Consider the following 12,678-nt stretch of genomic DNA (forward strand, 5'->3'; position numbering starts at 1 on the left):
CTGTAATATCAAGATGGTGTGGTATAAAACTGTTCAAATATTGACTTCTAATACTGTAGATATAGTATAAATTTATGTATTAAGGGCAAGAAGGTTGAGTTCACCCATAAGCCTTTGTCTTAGTCATTTTCATCTCTGATTTAAAATGTTTAAGGGCATTGCTTTAAACAGGTAAAGAAGGTGTTCTAAGTCTAGAGTAAAGTTAATCTTTCTATTCTCTTCTTTTGCAGATATGAAGTGCAGAGACTCCCATTCACGGCTCTCCATTCTGTTTCCTGCAACAGCACACACTCTGATGGGTGTCTCACCTGTTTGGAAATGGCTTATTTTAATATGTTTTATTTTAAATTTCTTGTCCTCCCATCAAGATACCAGAGTCCTTTTCCTATTTGGGAGAAAAAAAAAACATTTAAAATACTGAAAGCGCTTGTAAAAAAAAAAAAGAAATGTTGAAGTAGAGTGTTTGGGCAGGGGGGAAGATGGGAGCTGGAGCCTTTACAATTAATTACTTCTGTACATTGTGTAATCTCAAAAAAACATTTTTTTTTTTTTTTGGTTTTTCTTTTTTCTTTTTTTTTTTTTTTTTTTTTTGAGAATTTTGGATTAGGACTTTTTGCACTTTTGTTTTCATAGTTAGAAAGCAGAATAAGACCATTGTGCTTTCTACTGATGCGTTTAATAGTGAAGGAGAGAGACTCAGTAGTGTGTATGCTATTGAATCAAACAGAAATGAAGGCCAGTGATTGTGTGAGAATCTGGATTTCAAATCTGCAAAAGGAAGGTGCAAAAAGGTAAGTTGTTCCTGGCAATGGAATGGATAGTGCTTTTCTCTGTTGAGGTGCTCATGGTGTTGGTGTTTTATTTTATTTTAAAAAATTTTCTTTGATAGGAAATTGCAATTTGTTGTTTGAGTTCTACTTTGCTAACCATGCTTCTTATAGACAGCAATTTCTTTGCTTGAAGGAGGTATTTTTATTGCAAACCTTTTGCATTTTAATGTTTTAAAGTGAAAGGATTCTGTCATTAAAGTTTTTTTTAAAAGGTCGTTAAGGAAACCATATCAACCTTTCAACAAATACTTATTGAACACATCTGTGACTAAGGCACCACTTAGTGTTTTGAATGTTATGAGATACAGTCCCTGCCTTCTGGAAGCTTATATATGGGAGGTAGCCGTTGTGGAATTGGTGAGGAAATAACAGAGTTTTTAAAATTTAGCACTTGAAGGAATTATTATTGGACAAATGATTGACTAGTTGGGTATCTCTTTTTCATAATATAATTTGGAAAAATGGATCTGTCCATATATTTTGTAATCTGTGCTTTACCTTGATTGCATACTTGCATGTGCAGTTTGGGGTTAACTGATGATCCAGGAGATAGTCTTCATAGATTATACCATGACTATAGTAATCAGCTGCTTTAAAAACAGTTTGTATCCTATTTGAATTGGCTGTTTAATTAAACCTTTGGCTAAAAATAACAAGAACTTCCTATTGAGTGCTTATTATGTACCAGGCATTGTACCACTTGTTTTAGTCTTTATAACTCTGGTGGTATTTTTCATTTATATAGGAAGAAATTGAAGTTCATTTAATTTGGCCAGTCACTGCGCCTATGGCAAAGTAAGGATTCAAGTGTAGGTTGATCTGATTCTGAAGCCTATACATTTTCTATTTTCATATTAGAAAGTTGGGCTGGCAAATTTTCTTTTAAACAGTAAGTAAAGAATTGCAGATTTCTGAAATTTAGTGCCTATCTTGATTTCAGTAGTTATATGGGATAATACAGAGGGTATGAGTGTTGGAGCCAAGCAGATTCTTCAGTCAGGTAATAACCATGAGACCCTTCTGCTCTGCACCTTCCCCATTTCCTTAGCTGTAAATTGCAGAACACAAAGCAGTCTCTGAAGTCTTGGTTCTTGTTCAAGGAGACAGGAAAGAATTACATTTGGGAGACTCCTAAGTGCCTCAATGTATGTGCATGGTTTTCTTCAATCTTTAAAAGGGCCAGTTAATGCTTTTGATTATTTTATTCTGACATTATGAATGGTACAGAAATGTCTTTTAACGTTGGAAACATAGTTGTTCACTATGTAGAAAAGTGTTCAGTTCTAGTGTACAGCTTTTCATATATATGGATTGATCCGGAGTCTGCTTTTGTTGTAAGCATTTGATGTTCTTCACCCTCCTGTCATTGTATTATTTTTTGCCTTATTTTTAGTTATTTGATTGAAGAACACATTTTTGAGGAGAATCTTTTTTGTGGAGAAAAGGAATAGGACACATGTGATTGAAAAAGAAAAAAGAAAGTGGTAGTACCACTTACTGAAAAGTAGATTGATCTGGGCAGAGTGTCAGAGTAATTGGGGTCTGACTCCTGGCGCCAGGCTTTCTAGTTAACACTGTAACTTTGGGCAAATCTTTGTGCTTCTTTGGGCTCCAGTCTGTAGTCTGTGAGGATAATTCATTTTTACTTTAGGCAGTTCACAAACCCAAACATTAAACAAACTTCATCCCTCAGTTTATGTATTTGTGTAAAATAAATAGGGTGACCAGGAGGTCTGGTTTTCCTGTACCACCCCGGTTTGATTACTTCCTCCTCATATCTTCAAAGTAGCTTGCTTTGGCTACTATTTAAATGACATGGTCACCTAAAAATGAAGATACTTGAATATCTGGTTAAAAACTGCTTTTATGTAGCTTAGGATTTATGAAACTGAATACCCTTTCAGGCATTCTTTAGTTTATTCTAGGTTCCTCCACTGTTGTTTTATACCCAGCTCTCTTAGGTAGTTTAAATTACATGCCTACTCCTGATTTCATTAGCAATATGTAATGACAATAATACTAGCAGATAAAAATAATCAACTAACCCACAAATTCAGTTTGGTTTTCTTACTCCCTTTTCTTCCTTAATCTTAAGCTTTTGAAATTTTGACATAAATACATTTGTTTCATTTAGCATTATATAATAAGCATTCCTTCAGGTTGCTAAACTATCTTAGTGATTATTTTAGAATAATCAGTGGTTGAACCATAATTTTCTTTTGTATTTTATTATGGGAAATGAACCTCCTTGTATGTATCATTCTTGCTTTGACGTTCATCAATTCTTAGTCACACTCCTTTCATCATATGCCCACCTCCACTGGATTATTTTGAAGCAAATTCTAAACCTGTTTCTTTACCATAAGAATTTTGGTATAGATCTCTGAAAAGATAAGAACTTTAAAACCATAATTGTACTGTTGTTACCATAGCCCAAATAATGGCAGCAGTTCCTTTCTATTATCCTGTGGCCAGTCAGTGTAAAAATTTCATAGTGCATCTCAAAATTAACATCTCAGTCAGTATCTAAGTTTTGTTCAAATTAGGATCCAAATAAAGTTTATACTTAGTAATTGGTTGATGAGTTTCATAAGTTTTTCTTTGGTAGTTCTCTTGCTGTTACATTTATTCCCTTGCAGTTTATTTGTTAAACCGTTGACTTTGGCAGAACTTTCCACATTCTGGATTTTTTTCCAGTTGCATCCCATTGGATGAATTTTCATGATTTTTACAAGTAGTTCTTTTCCTTCAGGAGCAAACTGAAGGTGCAACAGCCACAGTCCCCTCAGGACCTCTTTTGAAAGCCTCTCTTCCCTAGTTTGGGTCAGTAGAAATGATACAGGTATCACTTGCCTGCTTGCACACTGTAGACCTATCGCTTAAACACATTTTCAACTTTAATAATTCCAAATATAGAAAAATTTAACCAGTGAAGATTTTCTGCAGAGGGCAAAAGGCTGCAGCCCCAGTTTCTGAAAACGTAGTTTCAGCCTTCTCAATCCCTACCTGAAGGAACAGTATATACCGGGACCTATGGTTTCTGACTACACAGAGGGATCATTTAAATTGTTTATTACTGCTCTCCACATCTTAAAAAGTAGTTCTAAAGCTACTTTGAAATCCTGAAAAATCTCTCTGAATTCCATTTTATTTGATCTGATATGAATTAAGGAGTCATGAAGTAAATGTTTATGCTTAAAAACCCTGTGCATTTTAATTTTGTGGTACATGCTTATTACAAGTTGCAGCTAGTTACATTTTAGACTTGACCTTTTACAAATATTGACTTGTGTGTGTCTATGGGGTACTGTTGCATTAAAAAGAATTGAGGTGATTTCTTTAAAAAACTTCAGATTTCACTAAGTTCTTAAAACAGTTTGTAGAAAATTTATTTGTTTTTTTTAAGGAAATATAAACCAAGACAATGATTTTCTTTCTTTACAGAGACCATGAAACGTATGGTGCAATAGCTCTACTTTTGGTGGGAAAAATATACAGCCATTCTGGTGAAGCAGTGAGTAGTGGTATTAGTAGCTTATATTAAGCATCCAGGTTGAGAATTTAGGTCCTGAAGTAGTATGCTTGAATGCTTGTGTTGAGTTGTACGTATTTAAAACACTTAAATTTTTATTTTATTTATTTTTTTTTGGTGATTATACTGCTTATATCCCAAGGTGTTGATAAAAGGTTCCCATAGTAAGATAGCACAGAGGCAAGTGCCAACTACTTTCTGACCCAGACAGTTTTAGGACACCCACTACTAAATCAATATATATGTTGTATTGAGAGTGCGCTCTTCCATAGCATGTTGGACTGCAAGGATTTTCTTTTTAAGAGGTGATAATTGTTGGACATTAAAAACCTAGTTTGAGTGTAAAGAATCCTGTAACATCATGCTATTAAAAACAGATTTTAAAGCTAAATTTTATAAACTAGATAAACTAGATGTAGACACAAACTATGCCAGGCGTGTTTTATTGGACTTGGGATTTCTAATGAGGCTAATTTTCAGCCTTTTATATGTAAGACAGACCATACTTCACTATATACTGTTTTAAAGCAAAGTTGTTGATGAAAATCGGCTTAATCTTCCTAAGATCTGTTTTTCTGTGGGGAGCTATTAAAGAGTTTGTGTAGTATGTGCTCATCTTCTCTGTTATGGCTGAGTTGATGTCACATTGATTAAAAAAAAAAGTTCTTCATAGTTATTTGTGCCTATGAAGTACATCCTTATTTCTTGATATTGGCCGTGTTCTTCCTAAATTCCGGATTGACTCAGGAACACATTACCAGCAGAACAGAGCTTGCTCTAGTTAGTGTCTGATCTTGCAAGAGAGTAAGTGGAGGTTAAGTTACACTGGGTGGATTTAACAGAATGTTTTTGCTAAACATGTTGGGCAGTGGTTCTCCAAACAAATGTGCTTAAGCTCCAATTTGCAGTTTTAACCAAGATGATTCTGATGCAGGTGATTCTTGTACCATATTTGGAGATAACTAATATTTAAGGAGTGGTTTTGCCAAAATAGTAGGACCATAAATTTGTTAAACCTGTTTTAAAAGTTACTGGTTAATTTTGATTGGGATGTAATTACAAAGTAAGCAGTACATGTGGAGATGGGCCACTTGGGTGGCAAATCTAGATCCTTAGTATAGAACTGGCAAATAGGTATCCTAAATCTGGTTACCCACTAGAAATTTAGTAGTCTATAACTTTTATCTTTTTTCCTTGGACCAGTTTTATATAGTCACCTTAAAATAGAATAGTGGTTTTTAGCCTTTTAAAACTCATACCTCCAAAATATTTGATTTCACTGTCTGCATATTCCCATCTTCTAGGAAGGTTGCCAATCTTTACTTTCTGTAATTAACAGTAGCCACTATGTATTTCCCACTCTTAAACTAGGTCCTAGGCCAAGCACTTTGTATACATTGTTTTCACTTGACTCTCTGGAAAATCCAATGAAGTAAATTCCGCTAATCCCCATTTCACAGATAAAGACACTAAGGCTCAGAGAGATTAAATAAATTGCCTGAAATTCTAAGTGGTAGATATTAGTAGGTAGTTTACAGATGTCCTTTTTGAACAATATGCAATTCGCTAAGATCGGAAAACAATCATGGTCTAAATCTAATACACTTCACTGTTTTTATCATTACCATTTAGCTTATGATTTTGATGGGGTGGGTAGAAATGATAGATTCCTTGTTCTTCTCTCAACCGGGCAATAGTTGCTTGCTTTTAAAATATGAATTGCTCGGGGGGTGGGTGGTGCCAGGTGGCTCAGTCAGTTAAGCATCTGACTCTTGATTTAGGCTCAGGTCACGATTTCAGTTCAGGTTTGTGAGTTCGAGCCCCGTATCGGGGCTCGGTGCTGACAGCGCAGGGCCTGCTTGGGATTCTCTCTCCGTCTTGCTCTGCCCTTCTCCTGCTTGTGTGTGTGTGCTCTCTCTCTCAAATAAGTAAACTTAAAAAAAAAAAAATGAATTGCTTGGAGCGCCTGGGTGGTTTGGTTGAGTGTTTGACTCTTGGTTTCGCCTGGGGTTGTGATCTTAGGGTTGTGGGTTCGAGGGCTTCACATCAGGCTGCGAGCTGAGGGTGGAGTGGAGCCTTCTTGAAATTACATCTCTCCTGCGCCTCTCCCTGGCTTGCTCTGTCTCTTAAAAGAAAAAAAAGGGGGGGGGGATTGCTCTTCACTCCAATTTAGTGAATACTTTGGGCATTTTTGGAAATGGGGTTGGTTCATATATGGTCCTGGGATGTTTTGCCAACTACTGAATAGCTTAATTGGAAAATAATTTGAAGACTAAAATATTGTAAGTTGTTGAACAGCCAGTTTTTGGTAAAATACGAATAGAAAAATAAATTGAATAAATTGTCTTAAAAAGTCTGAGAAATCATTTAGGCCTCTGTGTGGTGGACCCCATTAGACATAATACAAAAGAGATATTAAAAGTACTTAGAATTCATAATAGAAAGTTTGCAAACTGATGAGTGTTCACATTAATGAAAAGGATCCTTTGATACCAGTGTTCATTTTCTTGGGAAAGTGTCAACTGTGTTGCTCCACGTGATGTATAAAAGTGAAGTCAAGATTTGTCTGCTCTTGACTGGTGTTGAGCAGCCGACTTGACACATGCTTCCTGAGTTCCGAGCCCTTCACTGGGCTCCCTGCTGTCAGCACAGAGCCTGCTTCGAATCCTCTGTCCCTCTGTCTCCCCAGCTTGTGCACGCTCTCTCAAAAATAAACATTTAAAAAAAAATCAAGAGTTTACTATTAAGGAGTTAAATAATTTGACTACCATACAGATGTTATTACTATTTTTACTTTGAAAAAGACTGAAGCATATGGGCGCCCGGATGGCTCAGTCAGTTAAGCTTCTGACTTCAGCTCAGGTCATGATCTCACAGTTTGTGGGTTCGAGCCCTGCATCAGGCCCTGTGCTGACAGCTCAGAGCCTGGAGCCTGCTTGGGATTCTGTGTCTCCCTCTCTTTGCTGCTCCCCTGTTTGCACTATGTGTCTCTCTCTCTCTCTCTCTCAAAAATAAATAAACATTAAAAAAAATTAAAAAAAAAGACTGAAGCATAAGTTTATCCATAGTTCTCTCCATCTTTATTTCCAAACTTAGTTATCCAGGTAGGTTTTTAGAGGATTGGTTGAAGGTACATGATTGGGAGCTTAAAATCAAAATTTTTAGTGTTTAACTCCCTGACCCCTCCAAAAGCTATCCATATTTTATAAGAGGGTTGAATAGACTTTTCAAAGATTGAGTATATTTTTTTTAATTTAGATGTTATTTAAAAATTTTTATGCAGCCTCCCTCCCTACCAGTTAATTTTAAAAGATATTTCCTGGGATTCTAGTTCATAATTGGTGCATGTTTTGTTTTTCTGTTGCTAAAGTCATCCTCCCTCCCTCCTTGCCCATTTGGGTACCCATAGTTCCTGCAGATTGCTCTTTTAATACTTGTAGTTTTTAATTAAAAACATGATCCATATTCACTTATATTTAATAAAATGAATACATTTTAACTTTAATAGTTACCATATATTGTGCCTACTTATTATGTTCTAGGCCCTAAGGTGAGCGATTATGCATATTCTCAATTAATCTAGATGACAGTTCTTTGAAGTTACTTAACTGCAGTTCCAGTGTCGAAAAAGCTCTTAAAACTGAACTTTTTTGTTACTTTTTTGGTGACTATTTCATCTATTTATCTATCAAACCTTTACATCTACTTATCCCATTTAGTGTGAATTTTCTTTCATTTCATTGCTGAAGTATTAATATGCTTGATGATAGGCTGCTTGTTATCTCAAAAACCAGAAAAATTCTGAACTGGGAAGGGTGTCTATCTCCACAGGGTTCTGAAAAGAGCGTATAGAGCTGTCAGCTCCTCCTCTCCCTTAGTGGGGAGTGGAGGTGGAAGAAAGAGGATAAGTAACTTGATGAAACGGAGGTAGTGGTCGTAGCAGCAGCAGTGAGGAACCTGACTTTGGTTAACTGCACGGATTCATGTGCTGGCTCTACTACGTACCAGCCGTGTGATCGTGGGAAGATTACTTAACCCTGTCTAAAATGGGGACAGGTCTAACACTTCACTAAAAGCGTTGTGGTGATGAAATCAATTAATGAAAATAAGTATATATTAGAATAGTTGTTAGCATATAGTGAGTGCTATATGTATTAACTAAGTGGCAGATGTAAGCAATATGGTTTCACTTGACTAGACACTCACCGTAAATCCTGTTATGTTGCAGTGTAATCTTTACCTTTAAAACACCTTAAAAGGACCGTAGAAGCTTCAGGTGATATCTGTGACGTATAACTTGGCCTTTTAATAAAGAAGAGTGACAGTTACATTTTACTAGGGAATGAGTAGGAGATGCTTGCAAAATATATGGTGTGGTGTATTTTTTTTTTTTTTTTTACGCACTGCCGCTTGGGGCAGATGGCTTTTGAGGAAATTTTGGGCTTTGTCATGAAGAAAAAGATACAGTCTCAGAGAAATTTAGTCCTTCTAGTGTTTCTACTTACTATATGCTTTTAAAACATTGAATAGGGCTTAGCTTTGAGAATGACATATTTCAGTGATGGAAAAGAATATAATTTTGTGCTTTTCTTTACACTTATTAAATGATAGAACAAGACTAGCATGGCTGAGCCTGTTTTTATTTTTTTAAATTTGTTTGAGAGAGGGAAAGCACAAGCAGGGGAAGAGCAGAGGTGGGGTGGGGGGGGGGCAGGGAGAGCTGGACCTTGGTCCTGTGACTGTGAGATCATTACCCTAGCTGAAACCAACAGTCAGTTACTTAACTGACTGAGCCACCCAGGTGTCTCTGAGCTAAAGTTTTATCAAAATGATGGAGACACTTCCGATCCCATCACTGTACAATCAGAAGCCTTCATTGGTCTTGTCCTTTTTGCGGGGGGGGGGGGGGGGGGCAATTAAAAAAAATGTTTAGTTTTGAGAGTGTGAGTGGGGGAGTGGCAGAGAGCAAGAGAGAGGGGCAGAGAGAGAGAGAGAGAGAGAGGATCCAAAACAGGCTCTATGCTGACAGCAGAAAGCCCAACTCAGGGCTGGAACTCAGGAACCTCAAGATCATGACCTGAGCCAAAGTCAGATGCTTAGTGAGTGGACTGAGCCATCCAGGTGCCCCTTTCTTGGTTTTGTTTTAAGTGCCTAGTTTTCTCCCTTCACCATCCTCTCACCGAACTTTCATAGCAGTGCCCTCCCTCATGCACAGTGTCTCCGGCATGTGTTCTCTTTCCGCCAGATGGATTATCTTTGTTATTGCCTGTGTAAGCTGAATTCTTACCTCTCTCCTATGGAATAGGGAATCAGGTTGCTCTGTGGTGACTCCTAGTGCATCTGGTCATCTGCTGATTTTTTTGTGACACCTGTTCACTGTTTCTCTTTTCTTTCTTTTTCTTTTCTTTCTTTTTTTTTTTTTTTTTTTTTTTTTTTTTTTTTTTAACATTTATTTATTTTGGGGACAGAGAGAGAGACAGAGCATGAACGGGGGAGGGGCAGAGCGAGAGGGAGACACAGAATCGGAAACAGGCTCCAGGCTCTGAGCCATCAGCCCAGAGCCCGACGCGGGGCTCGAACTCACGGGCCGCGAGATCGTGACCTGGCTGAAGTCCGGACGCTTAACCGACTGCGCCACCAGGCGCCCCTTTCTTTTTTCTTTTTTCTTTTTCCCTTTTCTTTTCTTTCTTTTCTTTCATTTTTGAGAGATAGAACAAGTGTGGGAGAGGCAAAGAGAGAAAGAGGGAGACATAGAATCTGATGCAGGCTCCAGGCTCTGAGTTGTCAGCACAGAGCCTGGCCTGGGGCTCAAACCCACCAGCTGTGAGATCATGACCTGAGCCGAAGTTGGACACTTAACTGACTGAGCCACCCAGTCGCCCCAGTGTTTCACTTTTTTAAACCAGCTTAAATTGGTTACCAGCATTCACAAATGGGTAACCGCTTTTTACCACTCCCTGTTTCACTCTTCAGTAAATCTGTCTAGGTCCTTCTCGGTGTAGGCCATTTCCTACAAAGCTCATTGCCTGGTCACTAATCCACTGTGATTTCTTCCCTCTCAAGTGTGTAGTTTTTTGGCAACAAGTATTACATTCTGGTCTTGCCTACTGAAGTTGGGTTCTAGGACTGAGGCTTGGTTTTATACTGTGAATAATTAGCATAGTTGTATCTGAATATAGATTTTGTGCTTAGTGGTACTTGAAGTGCATTTGTTGGCATTTCTGCTTAAGTAAGACAAATTTTTGTTTTAAGTAGGCTCCGCATCAGTGTGAGGCTTGAACTTATGACCCTGAGATCGAGAGTTGCGTGCTCTACTGACTGAGCCAGCCAGGTGCCTCCAATTTTTCTTTTTTATGTACCTTCTTTGCTTAAATGTTTTGGTGGAGTTGAGGTGAACTAAATTTAAGATTATACCTTTTAAAAACTAATTAAAAAATTTTTTTTAATGTATCTTTATTTTTGAGAGACAGAGCTCAAGTGGGGAAGGGGCAGAGAGAGGGAGACACAGAAGCCGAAGCAGGCTCCAGGCTCTGAGCTGTCTGCACACAGCCCGATGCGGGGCTCGAACTCACAAACTGCGAGATCATGACCTAAGCCGGAGTCGGGAGCTTAACCGACTGAGCCACCCAGGTGCCCCAATTAATTTTTAAAACCTTTTTATCTTAAAATAATTTCAAACACAGCAGAGAACTCTTATAATAAGCCCTTTATCTAGATTCACTAATTTTTTAGCATTTTGCCATGTTTGCTTTATTATTCTTTAAATGTATTTTTTTCTTGAACTATTTTGAGAGTAGGTTGCATACATCATTGTCCTTTACCTCTTAATACTTGTGCATTTATTTCTTAAATCAATATAGTTTTCAAATCCAGGAAACATTCACAGAGGACTTTTAATTTGCAGCCCATATTTCATTTTGTCAATTTTCCCAATAATGTCCTTTAAAGCTTTTTTCCTCCTCCAGTAAATGACCATGTATTGCATTTAGTTGCCATATAATATAGTCTACATGTAATAGGGACTTTTCCTCAATATTGGTTTGTCTGATAGTTGCTTACGTGAGGTTCAAGCTATACAGGCAGGGCGGTGTTCTCAGGGCACCACGTCTGCAGGCACATAATCCTTATTTGCCCTCATTGGTGCTGTTCACTTGGATTGTCCTCAGGTCAAGGTATTGTTCTGTTATTCCTCAGTGTAGTGACTCTTTCCCTTGCACTAATCATTCCATTACTACCATGAAAATATACTGCTCATCAAACTTTTCCCTTCTGTATTAGGTAGATATATAATTAAAAATTCTTTTTAAATTTTAAAAGGCGCATATTGTGTTCCATCCTAACCAGTTTTAAGTGTGTAGTTCCGTAACTAGTGTTAAGTAGGTTCACGTTGTTGTGAAACAGATCTCCAGAACTTTTCAGTCTTCTAAAACTAAAACTCTAGACCCATGAAATAACTCCCCATTTCCCCTTCCCCCAGCCCCTGACAACCACCATTCTACTTTGTTTCTCTGAATTTGACTGACTTAGATGTCTTATAGTGGAATCATATGGTATCTGTTTTGACTTATTGCACTTAGCATAATGTCAAGGTTTATCTTTATGTTGTAACATGTGACAATTTACATTTTAAGGCTGAATAATATTCCATTGTATGTACATACCACATTTTATTTACCCATCTGTCTTTTGATGGGCACTTGGATTGTTTCCACTTCTTAGCTATTGTGAATAATGCTGCTATGAACACGGGTGTGCAATTATCTCTTTGAGACCCTGTTTTCAGTTATTTTGGATATATACCCAGAACTGTGTGTACAGGCGTGAAGTTTTAATTTTGGGGGGCTTAGAGGCACATTTTTATTTTGTAAAATTTTCTGTTGTGTACAGCTTATTAATTTCATTTGTCCTAAGATTAAATTTTGACATGCTAACCAATCTCCAGAGATGTAATGTGAACCAAAATCGTGCTTTACGGTTTCCTCCTTTATGAGTTAGCCTGTTGCTAATTTAAGGAAGAAGTGATTTCTGAAAACATCTACTTGACTTGAAATAAATCAGGATTATTATTTTTCAAGTGGTTAACTGCATATAATTTTTTCCTACTGTAGATTCTTTAAGAGAACATAATTCTGGGAAGGAAAAGTTTATTTTTGTTTTCTGTTTATTGGAGGGAGGTCTGGTTCAGCCAGAACACTGGGGTCTGTCTCAGCTAACCTCCTGAATTATTTTCTGAGTGTTGAATTCCTCGGGACCCCTGTTTGCTTGCCTAAAATAGTAATACCTTAGTTTTTTGTTTCTTTATTTTTACTGTACAAT

The 12,678-nt window shown here is 37.3% G+C and overlaps 1 protein-coding gene across 11 annotated transcripts in view; it reads left to right on the top strand.

The window, feature by feature from the left end:
- The window catches only part of PWWP2A (PWWP domain containing 2A), a 35,723-nt gene that overhangs the window by 1,276 nt on the left and 21,769 nt on the right, over nt 1-12,678 (top strand). Inside the window, exons 1-2 of one of the 11 annotated variants that reach the window (XM_047848939.1) lie at nt 557-791; nt 4,275-4,344. The exons of 9 other annotated variants lie outside the window; for them this stretch is intronic. The gene's annotated coding sequence lies outside the window, so the exon portion shown is untranslated. Of the gene's footprint in view, nt 1-556; nt 792-4,274; nt 4,345-10,192; nt 10,694-12,678 lie in introns of those variants that run through there. One more of the 11 variants, XM_047848903.1, reaches the window with a different exon arrangement.

This window comes from Prionailurus viverrinus, chromosome A1 (assembly GCF_022837055.1).
Source record: "Prionailurus viverrinus isolate Anna chromosome A1, UM_Priviv_1.0, whole genome shotgun sequence".
NCBI classification, from domain to species: domain Eukaryota; kingdom Metazoa; phylum Chordata; class Mammalia; order Carnivora; family Felidae; genus Prionailurus; species Prionailurus viverrinus.